Source organism: Agelaius tricolor, unplaced genomic scaffold (assembly GCF_023055355.1).
Source record: "Agelaius tricolor isolate 1412-34295 unplaced genomic scaffold, bAgeTri1.0.p SCAF_1, whole genome shotgun sequence".
NCBI classification, from domain to species: Eukaryota; Metazoa; Chordata; class Aves; order Passeriformes; family Icteridae; genus Agelaius; species Agelaius tricolor.
The window spans coordinates 102007413-102025589 of NW_027269261.1; the positions used below are offsets into that span (position 1 = coordinate 102007413).

The 18177-nt window shown below is 45.7% G+C and overlaps 1 protein-coding gene across 5 annotated transcripts in view; it reads right to left on the reverse strand.

The window, feature by feature from the left end:
• Positions 1–5906, reverse strand: part of BACH2 (BTB domain and CNC homolog 2) — a 188141-nt gene extending 182235 nt beyond the window's left edge. For 3 of the 5 annotated variants that reach the window (XM_071445866.1, XM_071445871.1, XM_071445858.1), the window contains exon 1: positions 5278–5906. The gene's annotated coding sequence lies outside the window, so the exon portion shown is untranslated. The remainder of the gene's footprint in view (positions 1–5277) is intronic. The other 2 variants (XM_071445862.1, XM_071445870.1) reach the window with 2 other exon arrangements.
• Positions 5907–18177: the final 12271 nt, after the last annotated feature.

Sequence of the window (18177 nt, forward strand, 5' to 3'; positions counted from 1 at the left end):
CTGTAAATAAAGAAGCAGTTGTAGAAGAGCGTGAGCAGATGAAGGAATCCTTTCATGCTAGCAGCCAGTGATATTGCCACACAGGAGGTAAAAACAAGACTAAGAAACAGCAAAATTTTGAAAATTAAAGACAGCTAAAACCAGGTTTTTTTAAAGTTTAATCATAATTCCTTGCTGGCTTTAAAGAAGATTTATGCCATAAAAAGGGGTGGAGGGTAGGATACTCCACAGAAGAGCTTGCATTTGGAAAGGAAAAACACAATTCATAGGCTAGCCTTGCATACCCAAATTTGAAACTATGCACAAACCCAAACCCTATGCAAACCTAAAAAACCCCAACACCAAAAAAACACCTAAACCCCAGAGGTTGAGCTTGCAGATCAGCAGCATCAGAATGCACTTGGGGCGCAACCTCTGCAGCGGCACAATGAACTTCCACTTTACCCTCCGCACCTAGAGGAATGGCAGCCTGGCAAAGTGACAGCGTGTTTTGATGTTGCTGGGGAAGAAAACCACAGCAAAGCAGTGACCGGAGAACCGAAAATAACCTTTGAACAGCGGCTCGGCACTGCCGGTCTCTCTGCCCGCGCCTCCCATTGTGGACAGTTTATAGCCAGGGTAGCTCCAAGCTGCACCAGACACGTGAGTCAGCAAGAGCGGCTCGTAGGAAACTGCTGACATGTTCAATTGCACTCGCACACACACCGAACACACCTACCCGCTAAATAAAAAACAGCCTGCATGCAAGTCGGGCTGAAGGAACACCTCCACACCTACAGTTCCTGTTTTCCTAGTTCAGGTTAAAATTTTAAAGCGATCACTCAAGAAAGAAGAAAAAAAAAAAAAAAAAAGGAAAAAAAAGTACTCAGTGAATGTCAGCTATAATAAGTAGCTGTGATTAAGTCTCAAGGGTCATTTTGTTTATTTAAGCTGCTTTTCCTCTTTTCAAAAAACAAAATTGCTGCTCCACAGCCCAGAAGCCCTGCGTGGTGACAGGCAGCAAACAGTTCCTGTTTTTCTTAGTGGGGAGACTCCTTTTGAACCTGTGCACCAAACCCCATCTACCCATCACAGCCCGGCTGATTTGTTTTCAACATTCAGGAGAAGAAAAGAAAAAAAAAAAGCTTCAAGCTTCTGTTTCAATTCTTACTAGGGATAAACTGGAAATTCCCTTGCTTTTTGTTCCTAATAGCTTTTCAAACATCTTGTTCAGCTGAGATAGCAGAGACAGTTGTACGCAAATGATAGGTCTCAGGAATAAATCTGGGAGGATCTGACCATTTTAGGTCACCTTTCAAACTAAAAAGAAGGAAAAGGCATAGCTCAGGTCCCCGTGTCCCTTGCCCCTGCAGCCACCACCTGCACCACCTCCTCCTTCTCCTTTGAGGCACTGAATCCGAAATGTCCCGGCTGGCTCTGGGGCAGGCTTGCACCAGCAGGTGTAAACAGCAAAGGGGGAGCAGACACAGAAGCCAGCGAGGGCTCAGGGGGTACACCACTGGGGAGCTGCAGCTCAGCCCCCACTGTATTAGGAGCTTTCACAGACAGTTTTTTTCAAGCTAAACAGGGACACAGCTATTGATCTGCCGAGATGCCAGTGTAGCACAGGTGGTGTTCTTCAGATTGTTGCTGCGGCTCCTTCTGCATGAAGATCAATACCATCGAGCAGAGGAGTCTTCTGAGCCGAGCCCAGTTTTTGACAGATCAAAGTTCTGCCACACATGTAAACTTTTAGCATAAGGGCTTTCCCCAACTTATTCCCTCGTTCCTTTTCTTTTGCCTGTTCTGAACATGTGGTTGCTCTTTGATCATTAGTTCTAGTAACTCAGAAGATGCAAGTCCATCACTGGTCATAGAGGCAGCATTTGTATACATTCCTCTGCTTGCCTGCTTTAAAATTGTAATTCATAGTCTAAGAGTGGCATAGTAGGCAGTGCTCTTTTCAATCCACTACAAAGACGTTTCTGCCTATCTAAAAAGCAAGATGAACACATTGCAACTCAGCTGGCTATATTCATACATTCTACATCTTCTTGATGCAAGCTTCAAATAAATGTGTAATATTCAGACAGCTGCCAAGGTTAGTATCTTTTGGCTGAATTTAAAGGAATGATGACCGTTTTTTGTAACAACCTGAATGAGTACTTTGAGCACTATTCCGGAAATCCTGCAGGAGTTACTGGGAGTAGAACTCCACTGCCCATTCATCTATGACAACAAAATCATTTGGGCACCTGCTCAAATATCAGTCAAGAACTGCAGTATCAGAACAACACTCTTTACACATTCTCTTAAAGCATTCTGTAGTCAGCAGGAACACTGAAAGCAGCAGGAGTAACCCAGAGAAAGCATGAAGTTTAAACCTGAATTTTCTTCAGCACATCAATGGAATAATGAGTGTATTTTCCCTAACAGCTCAACTCAGAAAACCCTTATATACAAGCATCACACCCAAAATGAACTGAGCTGGAAATTCAGACCCAGAGGTGAAAGAAGCATGCATGCCTTCAAATTTAAGTCAGACCTGCTCAACACTGCCGGTACATTCTTAGAGTAAACTAAGAAACCATTCACAAAGTATTCCTTTGAGTAAAAAGGCATACTCATTTTGATTTGAATGTATAAACCATGTTCATAGCACCTAGATTAAAACCACAAGAGACACTGTTCATGTCACACAATAAATATTATTCAATTTTACCAAGTTTACTACATAAAAATGCCATTACTACTGAAAAGATTACTTTGCATATGTTAATGCTACACATCTCATTTTTCAGCTCAGTGCCATAAACCTCTCTTTGCTATGGTCTGAGAAGTCTCTTTATCTGTGCATATGTGAAGCCCTACCCAAAAAGAATGTCACAGGCACACAATGACAAAACATCTATTTCTATTCTTAAAAAAAAAAAAAAAAAACACTGATTTTTTTTACACTACACCTTTAGAGAAAACCTAAAAGAAAATAACTGGCAATCACACTGCAGCCTCATTAAGAAAAAAATGGCACATCAGACTGAAAAATCAAGCAAGAAAAGTTTTAAAATAAGCAAAGGGAAGCAACTTCTGTCACATATTCCACACTACACATCATCTACACAGGGTTTTATTTTCAGCTCTCTTTGTCTTTTACTGTGCACTTGCAGAAAGAGATATGTAAGATTGCTATATATTATGGAGACTTTACTATTTCAATGAGTATCTGAAGACTTCTCCAATGTCGAAGATTTACCAAAATCTCCTCATAAACTCAGGTTTTAGTCCTAACTCCCCTTCCTGCCCAACACCAAAGAGCAAACAGCCAATGTTTTCTTGCTGTAAAATGAATGACTGAAAGCCAAGAGGAAAAGAGAGGAAGGCATCCCACCTACATCACCAGAGCAATCTGCCAGCATGCACATTACCACCAACAGATGCTCCAGATGTGCCTCTGGGTCAGAAAAAGACTAGGAGTACCTGTCGTGGAAGTGTTTCCCAGAGTGAGATACCTGAGCATAAACAATTCTGTTGATTAACAGATCTGTCAGCATGTGCATTAGTCATCTATTCACTGCCTGCATCTTCCCCATCTACTCTCCACAATGGTAAAAGTTTAAAAAAATTCTAGCTGTTCAACCTCAAGTCTCATAGTGGAGTTGCCCAGCATTGCACACTCTGCTCCTCTGGAGCATTTCTGCAAGAGATCCCTAAATATCTTGAGAGCCATCCTATCTCCAGAATCACTGGGGATCTTTCTTGCCCACTTGGCAGCTGTGTACTGGCGTACATCTGTTTGAGCGGCTCGCCCGGCCGTACAGAGGAAACTAACAAGACAACTAGACCTATGATCCTGATTTTTCAGTTCTCTACTTTTCCAATTAGTCACGGCTTCCTTCCATTCCTTGTAGAGCACCTTCAGAGCAGCCTTTGAAGCTGAAGGGTCAAATGTGAAAAGCAATGCTGAAAACTCAGGTTCAGTACACGGCAGGGAAGTACAACGCCGATCCATTTTGCTGCACAGCTGCCCAGATCCCAGTGACAGGGGGCAGGCGGGTGGACACAAAAGGCAACAAGGCTTTTAAAAGAGCATGCCCACATGCGAGGTGGAATTTTATTTCTATTTGTCAGAGGTAAAGCTCCTAGAACAGTGGTTTAAAGCTGTTGTCTATGGGGCTGTAGCAGCAAAAGCCTAACACACCATCTCATCATTTTAGTCTACCCATCTCATCTCAGCAATTATCTCAAATTTCAGTATTTACATACCTGAAAAAGTCAATTTACCCAAGCATCATCACCCTCCCCAAACCTCAGAGCATTCCACCAGCTACAGCAGAATCTCAGACAATTCCCAGCTCAAAGAAAAAAAAAAAAGCAACAAAAATCCAACTTGTTTTCAGCTCGAGGCTCAGAAGAAAAAAATTAAAATATGCACAAGTTTAGCGACAGTTCCAAAGTCTCTGAAAACAGGCTTTCATCACGAAAACACTGACACGGCTTCAACAAGAGCAAACAGGAACGCTGTAATTTCCCAATCTTTCCAACATCTTAAGGAGTATTTCTAATCAGATGTCGTCCCTGCCTCACGTTTATCAGTAAAGACCGAAACCCGGGGTTTACTCCGGAGCTTCAATAACAAGGGCACAATGATCTCACGGCAACTGAAGCGATTTCAGCAAGACACCCGCTGCATGACCAAAATAGCCCGCTCCACAAAAGGAGAGGCACGGTTTCACACTTAGCCTCTTTCATGACAGCCAGCGTCTCCGCGGCGCGCTGCTGCCGTGCCCGCACGCCGCGCCTTAGCGATCCCCGGGACTCCTGTTACCGGAGTTCGCATCGCTCCCCGAACCCGCGGCACCGGGGGCGGCGGGGGACGCGCTGCCCGGGAGGCTGCAGGTGCCCGCGGCGGCGGAGGGGCTGCCCGGGGCTCCCGCCCGGGCGCGGCAGCGCGGAGGGGAGCGGCAGAGCGCGCACGGACGGACGGACGGACGGACGGACGGACACACGCGCGCCCGGGCGCCCGCCGCGCACTCCCCGTTACGCAACGCGCGTATTTCCCACATTAAGGAATAAGCGCTGAGCGCGCCTGCACAGCCCGCGGAGCTCCGGGGGCGGGGGTGCAGCCCCCCGCCTGACCCCGCGCAACAGCTGCTGCGCCGGGGAGGAGGAGGAGGAGGAGAAGGAGGGGAGAAGCCACGCTGCCCCCCCGCACGGCCGGCCTCCCCCCAAACTTCGCCCCCCTGCCGCCCGCTCCCCTTCCCCGGCGGGGCTGCCGAGCCGCGGAACAGGCGCACTCACCTCGCCTCCGCGCAACTTTCGGGGGTCGCCCCTGTCGCTGCAGCCTGGGCGGGAGGTGGGGGAGGCAGTGGGGCGGGGTGGAGCGGGCCCGGGGCTGGGGGGGCTGTTACGGCTGAGGAGGTTTGGGGAAGGGGGAGGTTGCTCTTGTTGTTGCTGCTGCTGTTGTTTCGGAAATTCTTATTAGTATTTCTCTGCGGTCAGAAACCTGCACCCTCCCCCCCCCAAATGAAAAAAAAAAAACCCGACCCAGACGATCATCACATGGCGATTGCTTTGAACCAGCTGTTTCCAGAGCCAAAGTCTTGCGGAGAAAAATAAAGGGGGAAGGGAGGGAAGGAGGGGAGGGCTGGCAGGGGGGCCGGAGGAGGAGAGAAAGCCGCAGCGGAGGGAGGGCGGGTGGAGAGAGGGCGGGCGGCGGGGGGGGGGGGGGGGGGGGGGGCGGGGAGGGGGAGCAGCACCGCGGCGGCTGTGTCGCTGCCGGAGCGGCACCCGGGGCCGGCGGCGGTGGCAGCCCGGCCGGTGGAGGCGGAGGAGAGAAGGCGGCGCTGCTGTGCTGCTGCTGCCGCGGCCGCTGCTGCTGCCCGGCTCTGCCGCCCGCCGCCGCCTCCCGCGCCCCGGCCCAGCGCCGCCCCCGCCCCTCAATCGCTACATTGTTGACATTCGCAGGCTGACGTCACCCTCCCCGCCCCGCCGCGCGCTCCATTCACAACAACGCTACGCCAACGGCGCAGCGCCCGCCGCCGCGCCTACGCCCGCCGCGGCCCCTACGCACGGGGAGCGGCGTACGACCGCTCCGAGAATAGCCGCGGCGCTCCGCCCGCCCCGCCCCTCCGCCAGCGGCCAGCGCATGCGCGGCACGGGCTCGCTCCCTCCCGCGGCAGTGTGTGTGTGTGTGTGTGTGTATGTGTATGTGTGTGCGCGTGTGCGCGCGCGCGAGGAGGGGGGCGCGTGCGTGCGTGCGTGCCGCCAGACCCCGCGCCGGGGCTCGCGCCGGCGGCCGCGGGGGGCTCTGGGAGCCGTAGTCCGCCGCGAGGGGCCGCCATGGCGGCGGGGGGCCGGAGGGGGCCCCGTTACGGCGGCTGTGGCGGTGCGGAGGCACTGGGCAGGATGCGACGGGCAGGGCAAAGAGCACCCACCCCGGTCAGCCCTGGCTGCCAGCGGGGCCGGCTCGGTGTCGATGCCTGCGTTATTTTGCGCGCTCCGCCCCCCGGAGAAACCTCATCCTACTTATAGTGGCGACCGCAAGCGCCCAGCAGTCATGAGTCAGCCGTGCCCAGCATCGCACGGGGAGGTGAGCGCTCCGGGACTGAAAACAAAAACACAACCCCGAGAAGTGCTCCTGACGCGGGAACGCTGGTTGTTCTTCTGTTCTTCGCCTCCCCTCGTGTGTGTGTGTGTGTGTGTGTGTGTGTGTGTGTGTGAAGCGCCCGAATCCGAGCCCCTTCCCCAGCCCGAGGCTTGGCGCCATGGTTCCTTTTGCCAAGTGGAGAGCTGCGATTCCTGCAAATTATCCCGGTGCCGGCAGCCAGTGCTTCTGAGCGAGACCCCAAATGTCAATGGGCATGAAATGCAGTTGGGAGAACCGGCAAATGAATAAGCCGCATTCTGCAAGCCCGAGTTACTCAGCCGGGCTCGGACGGAAAAACATAAAGATGAAAGACAGCTGATAAAAAGGAAAGTTGGGGAATAAATGATTCACAATAGGGGCCGTGAGTGAGATTATCTCTGGAGACATCTCTAATTAAAGGGCGTTGGATAACTAGAGGGTTACATTTTCCTGGGTCAGTGATCTTGAAAAAGAAATTGCAGTTGCAGTAAATGTCAATAAAGAATGATGGTGACCTACTGCTAACGAAAGCACGTTCAGTAATTAACATGTGCATGTTTGTTATTTTTTCTGCGTTTGTCAGTTTTCGTTGTACATTTTCATCCTCTGTTTCTCCCTTTCACTACAGCCAGATGATATACTGCGTTTTCTGTATCTTTTAGAGAGGAGCCATTCCTGTGAAGTTTTCTCAATGATGTCTTCTGAAATTGCATCAGCTACCTGCATTTTCAAACTCTGCTAAACTCCAGAAAACTATGTTGTCAACCTAGATTCAACTTTTTGTATGTCAGGGCAAGCATATAGTCACTTTTCAAAAATGTGATTCTCCCAGTTTGCATTTTGCACTATTGTCCACTTGTGTAAAGTGGAAAGCCTTCAGTTCCTCACAGCATTTTTGCCCCTACTTTTCCTAGCTACATGTAGCTGCAGAATAGCACCTCATTGGAGATTTTGACTCATAAACTTCACTTTCCCTTTCCAAGTAATGCTCATATGAAGCCTTGCTCACCAGTGCCATTTAGGTTCTGCAGACATATATGGTGTACAGCACACAAAAAGTCCCACAGGATGTAAGGAGACTCATCATGTTTATACACCAGCAGGGCTGAGTCTTCGTGTTGCCTTGTTTTTCCCTGAGACACAAAAATAATTTTGTATTGGCATGAGAGATAAAAATACTATAATGAGAAGGACAGAGAGATAAAAATAAGCCATGCAGCAGTTGTAATGCTTTAGTTAGCATGCTACATGCCTGTTTTGCCCCTGCATTCAGAGTGCACCTATTCTGTTATTTACAGCACACTACAGGAGATACAGCTCCAGGTAGTCACGCCATCCAAACTGGAAACAAAGCACACCTGTACGCTCTGCCCATAGCACAGTAATTGCCATTTATCTTACTGGCTGATGTTTTAGAATGAATGCTACCATTTGGCTAAAAGGAGGAGTAATGTGAGAATGTCCCTTCTGGGTTTTGTTGTTCAATCTATGCTGTGATAAAATATGCAGTGGCTTCAGTGTGAATCAGGTCATGCTTGTGCAGGACAGAGATATCAGCAGAGAGTGAAAGAAGGTAGAGCTAAGCAGGGGCTCTGCACAGAGGCTTTTTGAAAACTCACCAAGGAGCTCTATGCAGCTTTTGGTACCCAAATGCTATTAATAATTTTGTGATCAGCTCATAATTCAAGGCAGAGTTCACATTCCCATAAGTCACTCAGATCATGATTTTGTTATGGCTGTTGTATCTCCATATAACAGTAGAAAACTGAGGAAAAGATGACAGTTGTTTTCCAAATACAGAAGGAATATTATACTAACCAAATGAAGCCTACAGTTTAAAAATGCTATTTTTATATCACATATTTTACATTTTAATGCCTTGGCTTTCCAATTCATTCCCAAACTGCTTATATTCCAGCAACAAATCTGGTCTGATACTGTTTCCATTGCAATCAACTATCTTCATGCCTAAATTTTTGTATCTGTAACTATTTCTGGACCATTTTTCTTGCAGTGCAGCCAAACATATATTCCAGACAAATATGAGTTATTTGAAGAGGCGTCATGTAATGTGTCTCAAAACAATACCCAATTTGTCAAGCAATAACAACAAAAAAAGGTAAGAATGAATGTGAAGAGGTACAATTTAGAAGTTGACCCAAGAATACTTTAAGGGATAACCTGCCATGAATGCTGCAACTCATCCTTCAGAAAAGGCTGCATCCACACCTTCAACAACATGTGTTGGCTCAGAGCTATGGACAAATTTCCTGGTTGCATGTTACCTTTACTAACATATTAATTAGGTGGTTTCTCCACACTGCCATGACTTCATCTCTTTCAGGAGGACTGCCTGGTTGAGCTTATGGCACTTGACCTACTTTTCAGTGGTTCCTTTTTGGATAACACAAAACTTTCCAGAGTAGCTGAATTATGAATGTATATTTCAATCATATTTCATATGTAAATTTAGAAGATTTTAAAGTGAATCCAATATTGTAAAACATGTCCCAACATCCCTTTCTGAGATCTCATTTGCATATCAATCTTGTAACTTGAATAGTCTTAATAGTGCCACTTGTTGGAGAGCTCTGTGTATTGCAAGGTATTTCAGTCACATATTTATAAAAACAAATGGCTTTTTCCTAGTGAGAGGCAATTCCTAATTTAAAGTGCTATGGAAAGACAAGTAATGCAGTCGGCTTCAACCACGCTGACTCAAAGACTATGAATGAGCAACACGTTAGCGGGTCTTATGCAATTTGATCTTTACAATGGTAATGAAGGAGTGAAAAGGGAAAAATAAGGACAAATTTTGCAAGTTTTAATTCAGGAAGTTGTCATTTCCTTCCGAAGCACATTTTGCCCTGCAGCATTTGGGTTGAAAAATAACAGTTTTCCTGGATAAGCCCGGGTCCTGTGCTGAGATCTAAGTCATTATTGGTAATTATGCACATATTCTCCTGGGTTGTGCAGGTAGATTTAATGACATTGCATCATTTTCTTCGTAGTGATTAAGAAATTCACAGTTGATTATTGATTATACTAAAGGCACCACATGTCTTTTCACAAGCAGGTTCTAACACACCCTAGGTGCATTACATTTCCTGGAGCCCTGACAGTACTATCAGCACACCCTGAGTCAGTGGCAGTGACAGCTACGAAGGAGACATGTGTGTCTCCTTGTCATGGTGTGCCATATCAAAGATCCACAGTGTAGCGTCTCCAGAGCGTGGCTTGACATCACATCAAAAGCTCCACAAAAGAGCATTTGTCATGCACAGAGCTTCAGATCCCTGGCATGGCATTTTGAGGATCTGGTGAGATACAATATTGGAAATATATTGAAGTATCAGTGTTGTTGCTGGGACTAAAGTTACAGTGTCAGGAAGCAAGGTAGGAAACCACGGCAGGCACTGACCTTTAAAAAAAATTGATGCAGGTAACATAATAAAAAAGGAATATAAGGAGCTCTTTGTATGTCAAGCAACAGAAGGCCAGGAATCACTAAGGTTTACACATTATTTCCAAAAAGTATTTTGTAGTCACTAAGTGGATTCACTGTTTTTATCTTTTTCAAAAAGAAAAAAAAAAAAAAGAGATGTAAACTGTTCACATCGCCTGCTTGCTGGGGTCACCCAACTTAGGTTTGACATAGGTTAATTTGGCAAAAGTAGTTGCAACACCTATGCTAGACAGGTAGGATGAATGAGCTAAAAATTATTCTTTCCAATGGTTTTGCAGGAGATGAGAATTTGTTAGCCCCAAAGCAAACTCAGCCCTAGCAGGCTGCCAGTGCTTTGAAGTTCAGTTGTGTGAAAAGCAGCACAAATACAGCCCCCGGCAAGTCCTGGAGATGGCAAGCCAGGTTAGGCTTTGTCCTTCCTCATTTTGTTTTAAGTCAGTGCCATCTTCTGAGAATTTCCTCAACTCTTTTACTGCATTTAGCTTTTTTTTACTTAGTGTGCTCATTATTATTTACAAATTGTGAGTTACATTTTAGAATTTGCATTTAGAATGGTATTTGAAAATAAAACATAAAGCTTCTTTTTTAAAGAGTTCTGAAGGTCAACTCTGTCAAATTCCATGATTTCACAGGTCAGGATGATCCCAGAGTCTGTTTCTAAAAGCAAGGACATCTGAAATTACTTATTTAAATCTCGGTTCACATGTTCTCCTATCATGAAGAGTCAACACAGTCAAATGGTTTGAGGGCAGTTGTGGGCAAAACCTTGTTTTAGCTCAGCTTGTAATCCATCTTTTCAACAACACTTGGCCTTTAGAGTTATTGTATTAGGAGTATAGAAATCTGGGAGAAATTAAGCCCCCTTGCTTCCAACTAGCCCTGAGATCAGAGGGGGTGGGTCGGGCTGAGCTTAATTTCTGTTTACAACCAATTTGACACTGTAAGTCCACTTGCATTCATTAAGATCCCAGATGCACAAATAGTCTGGGTTACACTGTAGGTCTGGTCTCCTCCACAATCACAGATTCACAAGTAGTGCAGTGTGCAATTCAGCACCGTCGGTCTGGTCACGTTCAGTAGGAACTTTCACAAACACAGATTTACAAATAGAGCTGTTTATTGGACCAACATCTTATAGATTCTCCCTAGATTGCTGGTGATACGTGTGGGATCTCAGCACATCGTTCCCGATGTCCAGAGATGCCAGGAGAACCCTTGGGGGTCTCGAAAATCCTGGAATGTTGCCAAGAGTGTTTGGTGGCTTGATTTTGATCCATCCACAGAAGTAACAAGAGTTTGAGGACAAGAGAATCACTTTAGAGTAAAAGGTGTAAAAGAGACACATTTAGAGGGTGAGATATAAACTTTAAGGTTTTTGGTACAGGGGGGTTATGGAGACAAGATGGAGGGATCAGGGCGTGTCTCGTCCTTCTTCTTTCTTCTTCTTGTCCTCCATCTCCTGTGATGATGTTGGCACTTGGGGATTGGTTTCTGGTGAAGGTGCACTTGCTAACATGGGTGAAAAGCATTGGGAAATAAAGGTAAATATCATGTACATAGATTTTAGTATAAAAAGACATGACCGCCCCGTGGGTGGTCAGAGAGTGCCTGTGACTGCTTGCAGATCAGACCTCTGTTGGGCAGACAGAAAATTTTGTAGATAAGAAATAATAAACAACCTGAAGATCGAAAAGCTGAAGAGTCCAGACTCGTCCTTTGAATCGCGTGCCGCCCAAGAACCACTCTACCCGTGTCGGGGCAGAGACAGACAGCCGAACCCGACAATATGTTCACTAGACCTGCAAAATACTAGCAGGTAGCACTATGTAAAAGTGTTTCTGGGTATGCTCCAATGCAGTCAGAGGCCTAAATCTTACCAAAAATGTGTCACTGGCTTTGGGGAAGAGAGAGGAGCAAGCCCATTGACTTGTCTGCGATGTGAGAGATTTACAATGCCAGCTTCCTCTCTGGGGGAGAAGTGGAGGCAGTCAAATATTCTATTACTGCTGTCATAAGTGGGGAAGGGGGGCAACCACTTCATGTGGTTGGGGGGCACATGGGGGGCAACCACTTCACTCTGTAAATGAACAGTTACAGAGAGAGTACAAAGACTCTGGGTCTTGTGTGAGGCCAGCACAGAACCATGGCACCTTGCCACCACTCCCTCTCCCACCTGGCTAATTGGTAAGGGTCATCCATCCTCCTGATAACTTATTGCCCCATCAGCAGACCATCGTGTCCATGGTGATTCCTTCACCACTATCTCATGGAAATCCTTTCACCATATCAGTTATGGCATAGCTCATGGCTGTAGGCCTCATTCCTAGCCCAGTTATCCAGAAAAGTGAAAATATCTGCAGCAAACTGTGAGAGGAGACAAAACATCTGCTTTGTCCAGGCCATCCTTCTGCAAATCAAGGGATGCACAAGAAGATTAGAAAAATGCTTTTTTCTCTTGAACAGTGCTGAGGGAGGGAAAACATCTGGGACTGGAGAACAAAGAGGGCACACAGAGGTTAATCTAGATATGACAGAGTGGTGTTTGCATTCTAGATATTAAATGTCAGACTGGAGACTTTTTTCCATTCAAGAGCTCAGAGATATTTCTGAGCAGTCTAGGTTGCAGTTCTGACATGCCACAGGACACCAGTTATTTGGCAAGATTTAATTCAAAGCCATTATTTTGGGAAGGAACAGAGGATAGGTAGGAAGAATATCACTATTCTGTGGAGAGAATTTGCTGTTTCTAACCCTTTTACTCCACATAGTCTTCAACATCAATAAGAGTTCATACACATGTGCCAATGGCTGAATAGACTTAAATCCACTTATTAAGAGTGAAAGCCTAGATGTAAATATTACTCACAGAGGTACTGAGTTGGTAACAGTTGTGACCTTCTAGCACCCATGATGCTGCTTTCAGTGCATACTGTAATAGGGGCTTTTTCTCTTTCCTGGATGCACTGTGCAGCCACAGCAAGGACATCTGGCTGTTGTCTTATGGAAGTCAGAAGGAGTTTCTTCATAACTGGCAGTTCTGGTGGGATGTCTGACTGTATGCCTGGCTGCCTCTTGTGCCTCTGGCACTGTCTCTCTCAGTGCTGTCTGGGGTGGTGTCATGGTGGCTGTGTGCTCCCTTTGCCTCTGCAGGAGGAGGAATACTGAGCACACTGCTGCTTAAGCCTTACCTGGAGAGGTGTTTCAGGTGATGAGTCATGCAGGATGGAGCAGATGGAGCCATGGAGACAATGCAGTGCTGGTGTGACTGGGAGAGAAGCCTGGAGCGCTGGGGTTGGGCACTGGAGATGGAGGGGAGGACAAAGCAGAGTGCAAAGCCACCAGCTCTGTCAGAGCCCAGCAGCAGTACACACCACTGTGCTGTGGGGCATGTCCAAGGTGTCCAGTGTGCCTTCAGAGGGAGGGGTGGGAAGTGATGCACGGCAACACTTGGGAAGGTAAAATTTAAAAGGCAAGTCTGATTGTTGTGTAGTTTAATAATAACATGTTCTTCAGGAAGCTGAAACATGGCTGGAGCATAAGGAGGCTTGTGCTGGTTGAGGATGGCTGCTGGCTGAGAAGAGGCTGGAGAAGGACTGGTGGGAGTGCTTGGGGGGAGCACGGAGGGTGCAGATGTACTGGCACTTAGTGGGCACACGCTGGCCCTGCTGGCACGGGGGCTCTGATGGCCTTAGGGAAGCTGTTGGAGTGTTTTGGACTTGTTATTAAAGGCTAAATGCCTGACATGCTGAAGTTCTGAGAGGGTGTGGGGACTTGGAGTGCTTCAGTGCTACACTGAAGGCTTTGGCTTTTGCAGGGGTAGTTCATTTTGCTTTTAGTTCTAATAGCAAAGACTTGGGACCCCAGTGAAACTGGCTTTCCACTGATGTATTTAATTATCTGTTTGATTCATTTACTTCTCACATCCACTTCTTTTGCTTTTTTCAAGAAGACACCTTAAGCAAGGAACTTCATTCTGTAAGGATGAAGATGGCTCTTTCCATGCAGAGGGATTTATAAACTGCCTTCAACTATTTTTTTATTAATAGATAGTGTTACTGAAGTGTTAATACATAAGGCAGAAGTCAAGCCTCTGTTATTTTTCTCTCTTAGAGGTGAAAGCAGAGTGCATTGGCTTGCAGCGTGTGGTGTTTTTGTGGGGTTTATTTGGGAGCTGCAGCAAATAATTGTGACCTCTGATTAGAGGAGCGATTTAAAACTGCTCTTTGCTATGTTAACTTGAAGTTGTGAACTACAAAGGTTTGCAGTGAATAGCTTATGAATAGAAAAGGGACTCTGTTGGAACTCGCTATTATGTTTGAAGTTGGTAGAAACTAGAGATTGAAAAGACCCGCTGGTTCACTGAATTAATTCATTGCACATGCAAGAAAGAAAGTCCTGGCACACTGATATCCTTCCTATGTTTCTCAGGAAAAAGAAAATATCTTGAGATGTTTCTGGACAAAATTCTTTGACACAAGGCAATCCATTAGGATGTCTACATTTTGACCCAGTCTGCTGTCTAGTTAATTTTTACATTAAATTTTCAGTGTCAGTTGCAGAATGACTAAAAAATTAAAGCTTCATGTAGAAGAAAGATGATTTATTATGTATTTCTCTTTCTTGCAGTGAAAGGAAATGTTATTCTGTAGCTGTTTCTGTTCTGGTTTTCTCTGAAGAATAGTCAGTTTAGTCTAAATGTAGATGTTGTGAAAACATACATGAAACACAAGGCTGATAATGTTTTTATTTTTGTTTGTGTTTTTTTTAATGTAAGTCAGAAAATCATTTTTGAACAACTGGCAACCCACGGCTTTTGAAATCCAGTAATGACACAGTAAAATCTTGTAAGCAGTAAGGAAACAAAATATTGGTGATATTTGGTGATTATGCCAAGTGAAAAGAAGAAAATAAACAAAGTCTGTAAAGAGTGATGAGCAAATTCCATGTGAAGAAATTTCACTTGTCTAATAATTGAACTTAATTTAATTTAACCATATGTGTAGGCCAAGAAATCTTTTCCTTGTTCCTTTTATTTTTTTAATGGACTTTCATAGGAAGTTGATAGAGTTCCTCAAAGGAATAGACTTGCTAGCTTCAATTTGTGAATGGTGCAGCCTACTTTTGTCTTTAGCTTATGAAATTTGGTCTATTTTGTCATGACTACTTTCTTTGTTAAAAGGTAAAATGCACATTGGGCAAGCGCTCTGTGGCAATTTGCATAAAAAGTGATGACAAAGAACAATTAATTCCTCATTATTATGCAGTGAAATGCTACTTTCCTCCTAAGTGACTGTAAAGGAAGGTTTCTTCCCTGTGTGTAAATCTGTTGTGGCATTGTTCTAAAAATAGTACTTAAGAGCCCTCTGCACTCTTTATAAATCAGGGTCTTTGACACTCCAGTCGGTTCTCAACAGAGAGATTTTTGTCACACACGCTGAACACCACAAGTATCACCCCAAATATTCATCACAATAATAAGCATCAGAATTTTGTTAGATAAGGCAAGATAGAGTAATTTAGTATTTTGTCAAATTAGATCTCTATCCTTTTTATCTGGAGATCAGTATTCAAAGTACACTCAGATCACACACAAATAGAAACATATTCCTGCCACACACAGCCAGTCTGTACAGAACAAAGAGTCAAGATATTGTTGTCTATGAAGGCTTGATTCTGAGTACAGATTTCATTACCAGCTCACCATAGGATAATGAAATTCCTTCGGGGCAAAGATGAGGTACATCAAAGAGGCAGCATGGAGAGGCAGACTTTGTTAGTGCATGCTCCGTCACCTGCATTACTGGTCCTTGCCTGCCTTTAATTTGTAAGGAAATGCTAGTAATTCAAACCCTTTTATTGGACCAACTTATATTTATATATATCTATGTGCATAAATGTATGTGCATGCACAGAGAAATATGTATTTTTTAACATACAAAACCTTCTGGAAGTTGTTTGGCTTTGCAGCTGAAATGGAATACAGAAAATAATTAATTTCCTGCAAGCAAAAAATTGCCCATACAGGTCCTAAAAGCATCTTTGTATTTACTAAATAAATGCTGTCTGCACCATGTAGATAAATAACCCTTCCTGCAACTTTGCCTTTTTATTTCTGTAGCAATTCAGAGTGACTTTAGTGCCTATGGAAATGAGAGGACAATGTTCAGCAAGACCAGGAGCTGCTGAAGACATGAATCACGAAAGCTTTCCCACAAAGCTTTGCCAATACGGGAACAAAAGGGTTGCCCTACAGAAACACACCATGGGTCTATCTAGTCCAGCATCCCGCCTCTGGCAGCGGCCAGTAACTGATGCTGCAGAGCAAATCAAAACCACAGCAAGCACCTAGCTAATTATGAGAGGCGATGCGTAGAGGAAAGAAAAAGGTTGGTCCTGACTCACAAGAGAGCAGTTTATGCCCTGAAGCGTGAGGTTTGATTTCCCTTGTATCCGTTTGCTTAACTCACACAGTTGCAAATACTATTTATGCTTAAAAGAATTTCTAATCCTCTCTTGGATTCTAATCAACAATCTGCCTCAATAACCCGAGAGTTACCAGGAAGTTCTCGGGGCTGAGCACACTCTGCATGAAAGCTTTGTGCTTTACTAGTTTAGGGAAAGTTTTCCAGCCTTGGCCTAACACCCATTGCCCCGAGGATCATACCTAATTGTCTAGATGAAAAATACCCAAGCTACCACTCCCTTTCCCCCGAGTCCTGCCTAACTGAAGCAGTTCATTCTTTCCCAGCCCCCACTTGCGAAACGATTTCTTTGGAGAGATTTCTTTTGCTGGCACTGGGCAGTGGCTCCCCCTTTCTATCCTTCCAGGAGGTTTGGACAGGTTCCTCTGTGTGTCTCACATCTTTATGTGAGAGGTCTGCCAGCAGTCAGAGGATGCTGCCTGGCCACTCTGCCTCCCTCCCACTGTTGCAAAGGAGAGAGCAGTGGCAGGGGGAGGAACGGGGCATAGGGAAGATTCACAGAGGGCAGCAGTGGTGTCAGCTTCTTTCTGTCCTTTCAGTATTTCTTCATGAAATAGCAGGAGTTCCACTTAGACTGCTCTGTGAAAACATGCAATGCCTGTGAGACTCTCTCTTCTCCCCAGCTTAGTCCAGATTTTCTTCTCTCCTGGGCAAGAATGCAAGCAATGCTTTCAAATCATCTTTTGATCACCTTGCATGACCTTGAGCATCATTGCAGAGTGATCCTGGCTCCATTACAGCAGAGTGATAATCCTCTCTGAACTCTCTCCATTGCATGTGGTTTTCAACTATGTACATGGCAAAATGGTTATTTAAATCCAGCATATGGACCTTAACAGCAATATCAGAAGGTGAAGGAAATCAAAAAAGTCTTAATGTGGGCCTAAGTGCTCAAGCCTGAGGGTGTGAGCCTGAGCTCCTGAACAGAGAGGTGCTTTCTAAACAAGGAGGTGCCCAAACTCTGCAGGTTTTCATCCCAAAGTTTTACCTTCACAGCCTGAGGCTGTCATTGCTGCACAGGTGAAGGAAGACAAACTTCAGTTTTGAGTTGGCCAGCAGACTGACCCCAGCTTCTGAAACAGCTCCAAACAGCTCTCACAGCACCCCTGCCGTGGCATCCTTGCCTCTGGCTGTGTTTTCGCATCCCTTCCCTGCTCCTTGCCCCTAAGGCAGGCATTGGTGTTGCAGCATGCCAGTTTGGGACCTCAAGTGGCTGCACACTTCTTTGCAGAATTAGTTTTCTGCCAGCATGATTTCCTGAACCAGCTGACCAGAGCAGATAAGACCAGGACACGTGCAAAGGGAGGAGTGGGAATGGGAGTCTGGGGATAGGGCAGAGCACCCCATCTTGATGTGGATCCTCTGCCTGGAGAGTCCAGCAAAGAGGCACCCCTGCCTCAGCCTGGCCCCCACAAGAGGCTGATCTGCCTGCTTGGTGCTCCCCTTGGTGAGCTTTCATAACCTTTGTGTATTAGTGAGGGGCAGTGCTGTGAGTCCAAGAAGAAAGGCAGGTTGGTGCAGTGGGGAAGGGAAGAGGGGAGGGGACATGGGGGTCAGGTAGTGGGCTCAGACAGTGAAGAAAAAGTGATGATTCTGCTGGCTTACTGCAGGCTTAGAATGGGGAA